The sequence below is a fragment of the Dendrobium catenatum genome, unplaced genomic scaffold (assembly GCF_001605985.2).
Source record: "Dendrobium catenatum unplaced genomic scaffold, ASM160598v2 fragScaff_scaffold_1502, whole genome shotgun sequence".
NCBI lineage: Eukaryota > Viridiplantae > Streptophyta > Magnoliopsida > Asparagales > Orchidaceae > Dendrobium > Dendrobium catenatum.
Window position 1 is genome coordinate 201,046 of NW_021319964.1, and position 13,610 is coordinate 214,655.

Below are 13,610 nucleotides of genomic sequence, written 5' to 3' on the forward strand. Positions count from 1 at the left end.
CCTCACTACTTTTTACATCATGGCTCGTAGAGAATTTAATACCGCGGACTTAATTTTTTGATACATTGATCACTTAACCACAATCCGCGATCCAGGTCATAAGAGGAAACCCAATCTAGCCTTAGGACACATCATAGCCTATGTCCTTGAAACTAAATACCAACTTCAGTATTTTATTCCTCCTAACCTCCCAACTCCCTTCTACTCAAACAGTTCCTTCAGTACCCTTCACAGTACTCGTCTCCACCCTAGGGATGAGGAACCTCAGGGGGGCTGGGGAGGAGGAGGCTCCCGCTCCCACTCCCATTCCTGATCCTGTTCCTCTACACCAGCACTCACCGATTGATAAGTTGATAGAGAGGTTTGATCGATGGGAGATCCGCTTTGACACTTACGTTGCTGCACAGGAACAACAACATTCTCAGGACATTGCCCACTACGAGCAGCACCGCACTGAGGATTTAGCCAAATTTGACAGCAACATGACTCACCAGCAGCAGCAACATGACCAGGACATCGCCTGGTTCAATGCGCAGTTTACCATGCTTGGCAGCTACTTTCAGCAGCCACCTCCACCACCTCTATCTGATGATCAGGATCCCTCGTTTTTCTAGTATGTGTTTTCTATTTTCTATTTTCTGTATTTTGTCTTGTGGTTTGTTTTAGTTTCTGTTTACTTTTTCTTTTGTGTGTCTAGGACCCTCTTTTTGTGATGACGAAAAGGGGAGTAGGATGTGGTAGGAAAAGTGTATGTGCTTGTAACTTTGAATTTCTAGTGAACTATTTTTTCTTCTCCGAGTTTTTCCTACTTGTTTTTGCCATCATCAAAAAGGGGGAGATTGTTGCAAATCTATTTTCATGACTCATGTTTTGATGATTGACAGACATTGTTGGTTCTCTTGGACTGCTTGTTGATTCTAACTTTTCAGTAATCGAAGATCGGACGAACAAACGAAGCCAGTTCAAGATTGCGTAGGTTTAGGGTTGAGTCAGTCTGTAATTTTTTTTTCTCTTCTTGAGTCTATTTATAATGGTCAAAGAGACTAATGCTAAGTAACCCTAGACACACACTTGAGAGAATTAGAATTTCTATTTTTACTCATATCGGCCAGGACGATATTTACATTGTCTTGGACGATCAGGCTTAAAACAGAAATTCAAAATATGGATTCTTAATTAAGGTAGCCGTCATTAACAGATCGGCCTGGATGATACGTGTATCGGCCAGGCTGATAAGCTCAAAACAGAAAGAAGTATCCGCCATAGACAATTAAGGTATACTGTATTTTTAAATTATCGGCCAGGACGATCTTTGATCGGCTTGGACGATATTCATAAATTATGCCGTAATTGATCAGGAAATCAAGGGAGTAATTAAGGATGATTGATACGATCATATCGTCCCGGATGATCGCAGTATCGCCAGGACGATCTATTCAAAAACCTTATTTACTTTAGGATGATAAATATTGGCCAGCTCGAATTTAGGGCGATGCTCTGGACGATTTTCCTCTAATTTGAACTTATCGGCTGGGACGATCATGAGATCGGCCTGGATGATCAAGCCAATTTTAAATCTTCCAAGTTTGCATTCAGGGCGATGCTCTGGCCGATCTTCTGAGTTTTGTACTGATCGGCCAGGTCGATGTCCATATCGGCCTGGATGATATTGTCGGCAAATTGCAATTAATGAGCTCTTTTGAAGCTCTTCTATTTAAGAGCTCTTGTTTAACATTTTGAACAACCTTTAGCTGCTGCCTTGACCTGAGAAGGCCTTGAGGAGAGAAAGAGTGAGAGGGAGAGAGAGAGAATCTTGTGAGGGGGAGCTTGTGAGGGGATTCACAAGGGTTTCTTCAAGGATCGCTCTGCTTCTTCTTCGTCTAGAAGTTCTCATCCGTGGAAGGGTCGGTAGAGGTAAGGAGTTAGCTTTTGGTTGTGGTTCTCTGCCAGCTTCAGGAGGAAGAAAAAGGAGATAGGTTCTCTGCCTTGCCGGGGTGGCAAAAAGGAGGTTCTTGTAAAGGCTTCTCCGCCTAGCTGTGGGAGCTAAAGGAGAGTCACGTTTGTAGTGCAATACTCGGAGGGCGACTCTAGGGAGTGGATGTAGGTCGAGTTGACCAAACCACTATAAATTTTTATGTTCTTATTTTCTTGCTTCTGCATTTTAATTTCCGCATTTATTTTTCTCGTGGTGTGATTTTGGTTTATGTGATTTTTGTTCTTTGTGAAAAGAAATTTTTAAAATACCAATTCACCCCCCCTCTTGGTTAGCTTGGGACTAAGTTCATAGGGCTTAACATCCCTAACGAACTTTCAGTTTATTCCCTGTGGTGGAAAGGTGAAAAAGTTATGTACTGTCTTGATATGTGATCTCGATGGGAAGTTGATTCACATGGGATCCAAGACAAGTAAAAGAAGAATTTATGCGGAGACTGGCGAAGAATTCAAACAGAAGTTTGGAGTTGAAAGGAATAGTAAGAGTAAGGAGAAAACATAAGGAGGTGTGAGCAAAAGATCAAGTATAGAATATGAGAGAATGTTTGGGTTGACAGATCGGGAGACAATGATTCTGGCCATCTTATATCTTTGGTAGGCATCTTAATCGTCCACCTAAATGAATTGAGGGTCCAGAGCCGCCCTCGAGGAACTCCTAGAAGGATGGCGAGATCGCTTTCCACCGGCCATTATCAGAAAATAAAGCACAAGAGTAAGATCACAAGGGGGTTTGAGAAGGTTTGAGTGAGAAAAATGTTGAAATGCTCAGTTTATAAAGAATCGATCCGATTGTCTAGGACGATTATAGAATTGTCCAGGCTGATCGGGTACATTAATGACATCTAGGCCAATTGGTAAAAAAGATAGTCCTATCATCCAGGACGATCAGATATTGTCCGGGATGATAAGATACAGGAAATCTTCTCGAGGAGTCAAGCTGGATGACCATTAAAAAAGAAGATCATTCTGGCCGATTAGGTGTATCATCCAGGATGATGCATAATAATGGATCATATCAAAAAAATTTAAAAATATTTTAAATATTGCCACGTGTATAGTCTAGGATGAACAGGTGGATCGTCTGGGATGATCACCAATAGTTAATCGTATCGGCCAAATTTAAAGTATTAAAATATATTGCCACGTGTATCGTTTAGGACGAACTTGTGGATCGTATGGGCTGATTTTCTATAAATTGGTAAAGAGTGAATAATATCGTCTAGAATGAAAGTGAATCGTCTAGGATGATCATAAATGATTGAAGTAGAGGACGATCAGATCATCCATAATGATAAAGTATCATCCAGGCGATCAGAAACAGAAAAAGTCATATTAGACGTTTAGATGGGAATTCAAAGTGAGTTGATCCGATCATCCAGGATGATATTAATATCATCTGGGATGATGTGACAAAAAATGTTTAAATTCAGATGATGGATGAAGATGATCAGAGAAGGCCTAAAAACATAACAACACAGGTAAAAGAGAAAGTAAGACAAAAAGACAAAACTAACAAAAAATAATTTTATCATTTTTTAATTTTAATTTTTTTACTTAAAAGTATTGTCTGAATATAATAAAATCTCCAAGTGATTAAATTTAAGGACTTGTAAGACCAATGAGTTAACATAGACGAAATCAAAAAATGGTAGAATATCCAATCCTGTTAACCCTAGCTCGAAACTTCTCTTAGGGAAAATCATCTTTTAAAAATAAGAGACCTAACTCAGAACCAACCAATTGGATAAGAAATAAGAGATCCGTTCCAACCTTGGTTCCAAAAAAAATATCTTATAAAATAATATACAAAAGTGATATGTCACAATCATGAAATTTGAAATCAAGCCAATAAAAATATTAAGTGACACATGAATTCTTCTAAGATTTAAAGGTTTTGAAAGAGAGGGAAGCTTTTATTTTTATGAGCTCATTTTATGCCTCTTGTCAATTTGATTGACACACTTTGCATATCTTTTGATTTTTGATACACTTTATGTATTTTTCAATTTTTGGCAAACATTATGCAACTTTTATTTTGGCATCATTGGCTACTTTTTTTGTTATTTTTCCAAGCTAGATTTCTTTTCAAAAACTCTTAAATATTCTCAGTTGTGAGTATATCTTCTAGTTATTAGAGAAGCAAAACCTCACTCTCTAATAAAGGGAAGAACAAACCACAAAACAGAATCAGATTCATATGATAAATGTAACTACAAGATTTCAAAGAACTTCAAAGTAATATAAAGACTTTTAAAAATTATATATACATAAGATATATTATTGTAGAAAGATATAAAAGATCTTAATTGCAAATTTTAGTTGTTAATTTGAGATAGACTTTTATTTAGAAAAGAAAATTCTACCACTAAAAGAGGTTAGAGGGAGGGAAACAATCAATGGTGTTTCTCCCTTTAACTGATTTAGGGATGTTTAGACATTGACTACAAAAATTCCAAAAATAGAAAAAACCAACTCAAAATATAATTTCAAAGTAAAACAAAAAAACATTAGAGATGAAATAACCATAAAAAAAGAAAACAACAATAATCAACAGAGTAGTAAACATGCAATCTAGAATTTATTAAGCAGCAAGTTTAAGCAATTATGAGCCGTGAGCTTCCGGTGTCCAAGTATTATATGCTCTCATGAGGTCTTTGGTGAGAGTACACATACAAAAATCATCAATAATCAGATTTTGGAACCCAAACAGGTTTGGGTCCCTTCTTATGAAAAGAAGAATGTAATGTATTTATGTTATGCTGTGAAACATGCAATTTTGGTCTCCATACCCAATGTGTACTATGGTGAACAGTGCAAGTGTGTAAAATGTGTCCTAGCATGCCAAATGGAAAATATCAAACTCCAAGAAAAGGATTTACTAATCTATTTGGGTTATAATGCCTCTTCATAGGTTTTGGCTTTAGATCAAGTGTTGATGTATTCCAATTTCTCTCAAATATATTCAATTTAGCTTTAAAACTTAAGTTAGCACTTTCTAAAGCTGCATTATCAACTCTCAAATTATACTCCCTATGCTTAGATTTATTAATGTATGTCTTAAAATTGGATTCAAGTGAGGTGTAGGATACTATCAATGAATCATGCTCAATAACTAACTCAGAGTGCTTTTTATTCAATTAATCAAACTCATCAAGTAAGGATATGTGATTGCTATTAATTTGGAGCTGATCTTTAATCAAAACTTTATGCTCTTTTTACAAATTCAAAAACTCAAATTTCGAGCTAGCATGCATTTTCTTAAGTTTTCTATATGATACATGAATTTCTCACATACTTCAAGTAGTTGATCATAGGTTAGATGGCATACCTCTTTGTTGTCAGACTATTCAAGATGATTATCGGCCATCAAACATAAGTTTGTGGTTTCCTCCTCTATTTCAGTCTCAGAGGAGTTAGATGGAGAATCTGCCCAGAATGCCTTTTGGAATTGCTTCTTATCCTTCCTGAACTTAGGTTTCTCCTCACCCTTCTCTTTGCTTGAGTGATCCTTAAGTGTAGGACAATCAGCTTTAATATGTCCAGGCTTCCTGTATTCAAAATAAAAAAAAACATAAGAATAATTTTTATAATTTTTACTATCCTTAACTCTTTTCCATTTCTGATGATACTTGTTGTTCTTCCTTAAAAAGATTTTAAATTCCTAGTAATGAAGGCAACATCATCATTTTCAGATCCGAAAAAATCAGTGTCCGTGTTGTTGGATTTTAGTGCCATAGTTTTCTCCTTCTTTTTCTCACTTGCATCAAGATTTCTTTGATTCACCCCTTGCTCGTAAGCAATGAGTGATCCAAGTAAGTTATCAATCGAATAAGTATTCAAATCTTTAGATTCAGTGATTGCAGTAATCTTAGCATCAAAAGAAGAAGGAAGCATCTCAAAATTATATTGACCCTTTCATAATTAGTTAGCCTCTTCCCAAAGCATGCAATGAGGTGACAATTTGAGTAAACCTTGTATATATGTCAGAAATTGATTTAGAAGATTTCATATAAAAAAGTTTATAATCATGCAATAGAATATTCAATCTAGATTATTTATCTTCATTGGTTCCTTCATAAGTTACACACTGTCTATCCCAAATTTCTTTACTAGTTGCATAAGTTCAAATATTCATATAATCTTCAGATTTCAAAGCACATAAAAAATAATTCAAGCATTTTGCATTAAGTTGTTCTAAATCTCTTTCATCAAAAGTTCATTCGGTAAAAATAATTTTAGTTTTAATTCCATTAAGTTCACGAGAAGGTACTGTATATCCTTATTTAATAAGAATCTATATACGATAGTCAATTGATTGTAAAAATGTAGACATGCGAGTTTTCCAAAAATCAAAAAGAATATTATCAAATAAAGGTGGACGTGTAATAAAATATCATTCCATTGTATTATGATTACCAAAGTTAGCCATGAATCAAAATTCAAAAAAAATTCAAACTTAATTTTATGAATTTCGCTCTTATACCACTTGAAAGTTTGTTAGGGATGTTAAGCCCTTATGAACTAGTCGCAAGGCTAACCAAGCGGGGGGGGGGGGGGCTAAATTGGTACTTTAAAAAATCTTTTGATCAAAACACAATCTTAAAATAAAAACCAAGATTTGCCATCAAAATTAAAGTGCATAAAATAAATATGGAAGCAGTAATAAAGAACATAAAAATTTATAGTGGCACGGTCAATACGACCTACGTCCACTCCCTGAAGGCACACTCCATGTATTATTTCTATTTCTTTAAAACATACAACATAATTTAATAATTATTTCTATTACACTAAACTCAGTGTCTCTCCTTTTTACCCCAAAGATAGGCGGAGAAGTCTATTCATACCTCCTTTCCACCAACCCAGATGAGACAGAGAACCCAACTTCTTTTGCTTCCTCTAGAAGCAGGCAGAGAACCCAACTTCTTTTGCTTTCTCCTGAAGCAAGCAGAGAACCCAACTTCTTTTTCTTCCTCCTAAAGCAAACAAAGAACCTTGATCAGATGCTAAAGTTTACCTCTTTAGAACCCCGAATAAACTAAGGATGATGATTGGAGAAGATGATGATGGATCCATGCTTGGAGCAACCTTTGTGAACTACCTCAAAAACTCCCCCTCACAAGATCCTCTCTCTCTCCCTTTCTCTCCCTCTCCTCTTGGGTTTCTCAGGTTAGAACAGTAATAAAATATGAGCTTTTGGGTAGAATAAGAGCTCTTAAATAGAAGAGTTTTGGAATAACTTTTATTTTATGCAAACCGACTTTATCATTCAGGCCGATATGGATATCATCCTGAACGACCAGCATAAATTTTGCTCAATCAGCCCTGATGGTTTGGGTTGATTAGATGATTTTTATTCCTATCATCCAGGCCGATATAATATCATCCCGTACAATTAATATAAATCCTTGAATATTGTCTAGATGATCACTCTAAAAGAATGTCTAGATGATGAAAAAATAGCTTGATCATCTAGGTAGATCTAACGATCGTCCCAAATGATTAGTTCAAATATGTGAAACTCATCCAGAGCATCACCCTAAATAGAAGTTGGCCAATGTCAATCGTCCAAGAGATTCGAATGATCTTGCGATAGTCCAGGATGATGTGATTATGCAATCAAACCTTAATTGCTTTCCTTAATTACTAGATTAATTTAGGCATAATTGTACTGCATTGTCAAGGATGATGTCTTGGATGATATCAAAAAATAAAGAATACCTAAATAGATCTGGCGGCTGATTCTTTCTAATTTGAGCCTATCATCCTAGTCAATACGAATATCATATAGGCTGATGTGCTTAATAATAGATGCATTAACCAGGATGCCCTAATTAGGGTTTCTATTTTTAACAGATTGTCTAGGATAATGTTTGGATCGTCTCGGATGATGTGATTAAAATAGAGAACTCTAGCCAACAGATAGAAAATTTTTCCCTATGTGTGTGTGTAAGGTTACTCAGTATCAGGAACCACATCCTTTAAAATAGACTCAAGAAAGGGGAAAAAAATATAAACTGACTCAGACTTAATCTATCCAATCTTGAGTTGGCTTGAGTTGCACTCAATCTTGTGGACCTGAAATGTTAGTAGGCAAGGTAGTCGTAGAAAAACATGAATGTTTGTTATCATCAAAATTCTAATCCATAAAATCAAATTTGCAACAGTAGCTATGATGAATAGCTATTTCTTAGTCTTCAACCAGCCTCTTCTTCCAGACCAGGGTCCCTCAGAGTTTTAGATGTACTTCTTTTGTATTGTCTTTGCTAGTACTCTTCAGATGTGATAATTTTAGTGTTGATTCCTTTATGTCTTTATGTTGCATTGTCTTTTATTTAGGTTTATGTTGATGTTGTGTTATTTTATTATTATGATTTAATATCAATTACTTTAATGTATCTGATCCTTTGATATTAATAAAAAAATGTCTTATTTTTGATTTATTGTTTAAAATGTGAGTTTATCTATATGATAATTCTATCTTAATTGATCTAAAAAGTGTTATAAATTAACCTTCAATATAAAAATTAATTTTATTATGAAATCTAATTTTTCAAAAAATTTAAATTAACTTATAACTAGATCAAGTTAAGGATATCAATCTCATGTTCTTTTTAGACAAACATAATTTGAATATTATTATTACAATTTTGATATCTTATTAGTTTTTTTTATTTATCAATCTCATGTTCATTTAATCTTTAAATTCAAATCAATCTAATGTTCAATTATGTTTTATATTAAAAATTGAAATTAGCTAATCTTCTTTTTGTCACTTTTGCAATAATTCTTCTTATCTAATTGTATAGAATGCTTCAAGACATAAATTTTTCTTATCTAAGTTATGCTTTAATTTATATTCTTTTGAATCTTTCTTTTTCATCTAATAATAATTATTTTTTAATTGCAATTCTATTTTAATCTCTTTCAAGATCAATTACTAAGGTTTCTCATATGACTTCTTTCATTTCAACCTTCCTTTTTCCCTATTTATTTTGCCAAAAGGGGGAGTAATATTATTTTTGTGTTTTATGTATTGTTATTATTTTTTCATTTTAATGTATTGTTATTTTTTTTTGTGTTTTGTGTTTGGTGTTTTTTTTTTTTAATTTTTGTATTTTATGTTTGTGTATTTTTTGTGTTTTTATCATTTATGTAAAAAAAAAATATTCTTTAAGGAGTCCCCTATATTCATGTTTATTCCTTTAGGAGGAGCTAAGAAGAAATTTAGGGTATTCAATTTTATTCAAAAATAAATTGTTTTACCATCATAAAAAAGGGGGAGATTGTTGAGATAGTTACAACTTAGTTCTTGATTGTTGATATTCTTGCAACATGTATATTTTTTATGATTCCAAATATTATTACTTTGATTATTATTTCTCTTAACATATTTTAGATGCATTGTTTTTCTATTTGTGTTACTAATATTTTAGAGAAATTATACTATGAATTGTTGAAGACTTGAAATCAAATCAGTTTAGGATTTATTATAAATAAAGTCTGTATTTTTTATTTTATTGAGTCTAAGAGAGTGTGATTATAATTGAGTAACAGTTCACACACATACACACCGAGGGGAGAGTTTAAAATCTATAATTTTTAAACTAATTATAATATACGAACTATTTTTGTACGGGATAATTTGTTTAATTATATTTCCCTAAGAGCAGTAAAATGAATAGAAAGTAGAAACTTTCTCTAAGTACGGATCGTACTGTATGATATACCATTCATACATACGCCATCCAGGGTATGAATTGGATGGGTCTCTTTCATCCCAACAAATTTGAAGTTTTTTTGAATGGTTCCTACAGTGTGATGCCATCATCATATGCACGCTATCCAGGGTACAAATTAGATGAGTCCTTTTTTGTCTAGATAAACTTAAAAAATTTCTGAATAGTTCATACCGTACGATGTCATCATTGTACGTACGCTATCCATGGTATGAATTGGATGGGTCCCTTTTTGTCTGGACGATATTGAAAATTTTTGTAACTGATTATACCATATGATGTCGTCATCGTACGTATGCCATCCAGGGTACAAAATTGTGGGGTCCCACTTCATCCTTATGAATATAAAAAAGTTTCTAACTGTTCATACTTTACGAATTGGGTTCATACTAAATAATCATCATGTACAAAATTATTTCATTCCTATTCACATAAGGTTCGTACACAATAATTTTTGAACTATTCGTACATACGAACATACGATCATATTATACAATCGTGTATGATCAAAATGGAAATTTTTAATGTTTTGGATAGTTTTTGTGTCATTGATAAAAAAGGTCCTTTAAAATTGATGTGAAAAAGTATTATCTTCATGAATTTTTAAGAGAAAGTGAAAGAGAGAGTGTGGGAGAGTGTTGAGAGAGATTTCTTAGAAGTAGAGTGTGAATGGTTCACAAGGTTACTCAAAGATAATGATCTCTTTGTATTTTTGGTGATTAATCTTCTTTTTTTCTTTTTAGTTGCTCCTTAGAAGATCTTTGAATAAGATCTGGTACTCTTCCGACACTTGGAGTGTGTGAACAGACGACGGTACCCTGCCAACACTTGGAGGGTGTAAGATGATGGTACTCTACCAACACTTAGAGGATATGAAAGGATGATAGTACTCTGTCGATACTTGGAGGGTGTGAACAGATGACGGTACTTTGCTGACACTTGAAGGGTGTAAATAGATGATGGTAATCTACTGACACATGGAGGTTATAAATAAACGATGGTACTCTGCCGACACATGGAGGGTGTGAAAGGCAAGTCACTTTGGTAATAGTGCAATACCTAAAAAGAGAGTCTTTAGGGAGTTGATGTAGGTCATGTTTGACTGAACCACTATAAATCTTTGAGTCTTTTAATTTTCATATTTATTTACTTTGGTTGAAAAGTTTATTTTAAAACTTAAAATAACTTCCTACGAGATTCAAAATGGTTTTCTATTTAAAAATCCAAGAATTTTTTGTAAATTTACCAATTCACAGCCTCTCTTGGTTAACCTTTGAACAATAGCTTAGGTTTAACAACCTATATAAAATCAAAAACTAAGGCTAATCAAGCATTACTAAATGGCTAAAATAGTAAGTAGTGAATGTATATAATGTAAGGCTAGTTAGTCTAACACCTAAAGTTGGTTAATTTAAGAGTAGAGGAAGGTATTGCTTTTGAGAAAGAGGATGAAGATGGTTATGGCTCCATTAATGTTTTATCACTAAAGCATTCATTCAAGAAAATCCTGCCATATTATGACGTTGTTAAATTTAATAAATATGTAAAGTGTTTTAGTTAAAAAGTAAAGTTTATAACCACTAATAACATATTGAATAACTCCTGCACTAAAACACACTACATAAAAGTACACTTAACTCAAATGTCTTCTAATTTAATAATCCATATGCATATCCTTATTCAATGATTGTAAATGTTGGTTAGAATTTTTAGATGAAAGATTAATTCAAAGAGAAAAATTATGTCTGTATTCCATGGAGAAATAATTTTAGTTTAAGGTCAAAAAAATTATGAAAATAAACTTGATACATTCGATTGCTTTTAGAAAATTCTCATAGAGTTTGCAAGCAAGGAAAGTCAGTATAGGAAGAAATGTTTGTCACTTAAAGTATTTTCATAGGCTATAAAACTTTTAAATATTTATAGCTTATGCCACTAAACATAATATATTATGATTTTGACCTTGGAAGCCTCTCCAAACTCATTGATCATGATCATCATTAGTAGCATGATGCACTAAACGAGCATTGAATGATGGTTGATCAATGTTGACCCTAATAACATAAAACCCTAAACTAGTAAAATCAAATATTCTTTAAACCTCAATATGGATCAATCAAACCAAGCCTTGCAACTTTCTTCATCATAACCAAAATATGATATGGAGTGCATTGAATTAAATCCTGAGCCTTGGTGAACTCTAATTTACCAAGTCAACCTAGGTTGACAAAGATAACCTATGTTGATTAAATTTCCCTTTTACCCCTTTAAACCACATTACATGCACGGAGACCCACCAAGCCTTGGGACCACCTCCAAAAAATTGTAAATATCATTTAGAATGCATTGAACCAAGTTCAAACCCTTGGCCAATCCTAGTTGATAAAATTAACCTAGGTTGACCAAAGGGCCATTTTAGCCTTTAAATATACATTATGGACTAAATGATCTTCCTATTGCATGGGACCACTTCCAACATGTCTAAAATATGATTTTGAATTAGCTGAACCCACCATTAACACCTGGTTAAACTTGGTTGACTAACAAATGCCCTATACATTTTAAAAATTTAAAACTCATGATTTTAACTACACCATTGAACCAAACTCTGGGGGATAGCTTCTTATCCCACGTGTCATCCAAAAAAATTTAAGTCCATAAGACAACCTAGTTTAACCATTTTCCTAAAAGGATGTAACATGTATATATAATTGCTCACACTTCACCCATGATATGTGCATTTTTTATACATGCTCTTTTATATTATGAAAAAATAGAATGTACCTAGGTCATGATGAATATGAAATGCAAATATAAATTTACATATTTTAGATATTTGTATAGCTAAATTGAATTGTGTAATGTCACGAGTTTTAAAATATTAAAGATGATTGTTTATATACATGTGTAGGTTCCAAAATAAAATGATTCTTCTTACTTTGAAGATCATTATCTTTTGGAATACTATAGAAGATCTAGTTTATAATCATATTTAGAACTTTTTTATATGTGTAGAATTCCAAACTTATTGTTGGTAGAGCTTGGCCTCCTTTTCCTTACAACAGACATTTGGTTGCACTCTAAAACTATAAATGAATAAAGTTTTTATTATAAATTATTATTCATATATCATTTCATTGCAGGATCATATACATATTGTAGAGTCCATATTATAAAGTTTTCAAAACTATTAAACCTAATTCCTAGGATATAGCCTATCTTATCTTGCCTTTGTATGGAGATTGTTTATGCTTTAGATTATTTGCTGACAACTCTTTTTGGGAAAGCATAAGTCTAGATTGTATATATCTCCTTAGTTCTATTCCATTCTTTCAAAATTCAAAAATTTAAAATCTAAATCGAAAATTTAAGTGCAACTATAGAATTTATAATCTAAAGCATGTGCATTGAAATCTTATTTGCCCAACCTTTTTTTTAAATCTATATGCATTTTAAAACTTTAGTCTTCACTTTAATCAATAGTATTCTTTTACGAGATGTAATTAACTATAGTAGCTTGCCTCCATAGGAAGTCTAAAACTAAGAATAAAATAAACCCTATCTTAGTTTTTTTTTTTTTACAGTAGAGGAAAGATTTGTGGATGCAAACATAAACTTTAAAAATTGGTTTAGTTTCATAATTAAAAGCTAAGTGAATATTCTTTTTATCCTTAGGGGTAATTTGAACATTCCTTATATATTTGATTATATGAAAATAAATATATTAATTTATCTTCATAATTAAATGATAAGTGAATATTCTTTTTAACCTTATGGATAAATTAAACATTCCTCATATAGTTTGATTATGAAAATAAATTCATTAATACACTTTCAAAATTGAAACTAGAAGTGAATATTCCTTTTTATCCTTAGGGA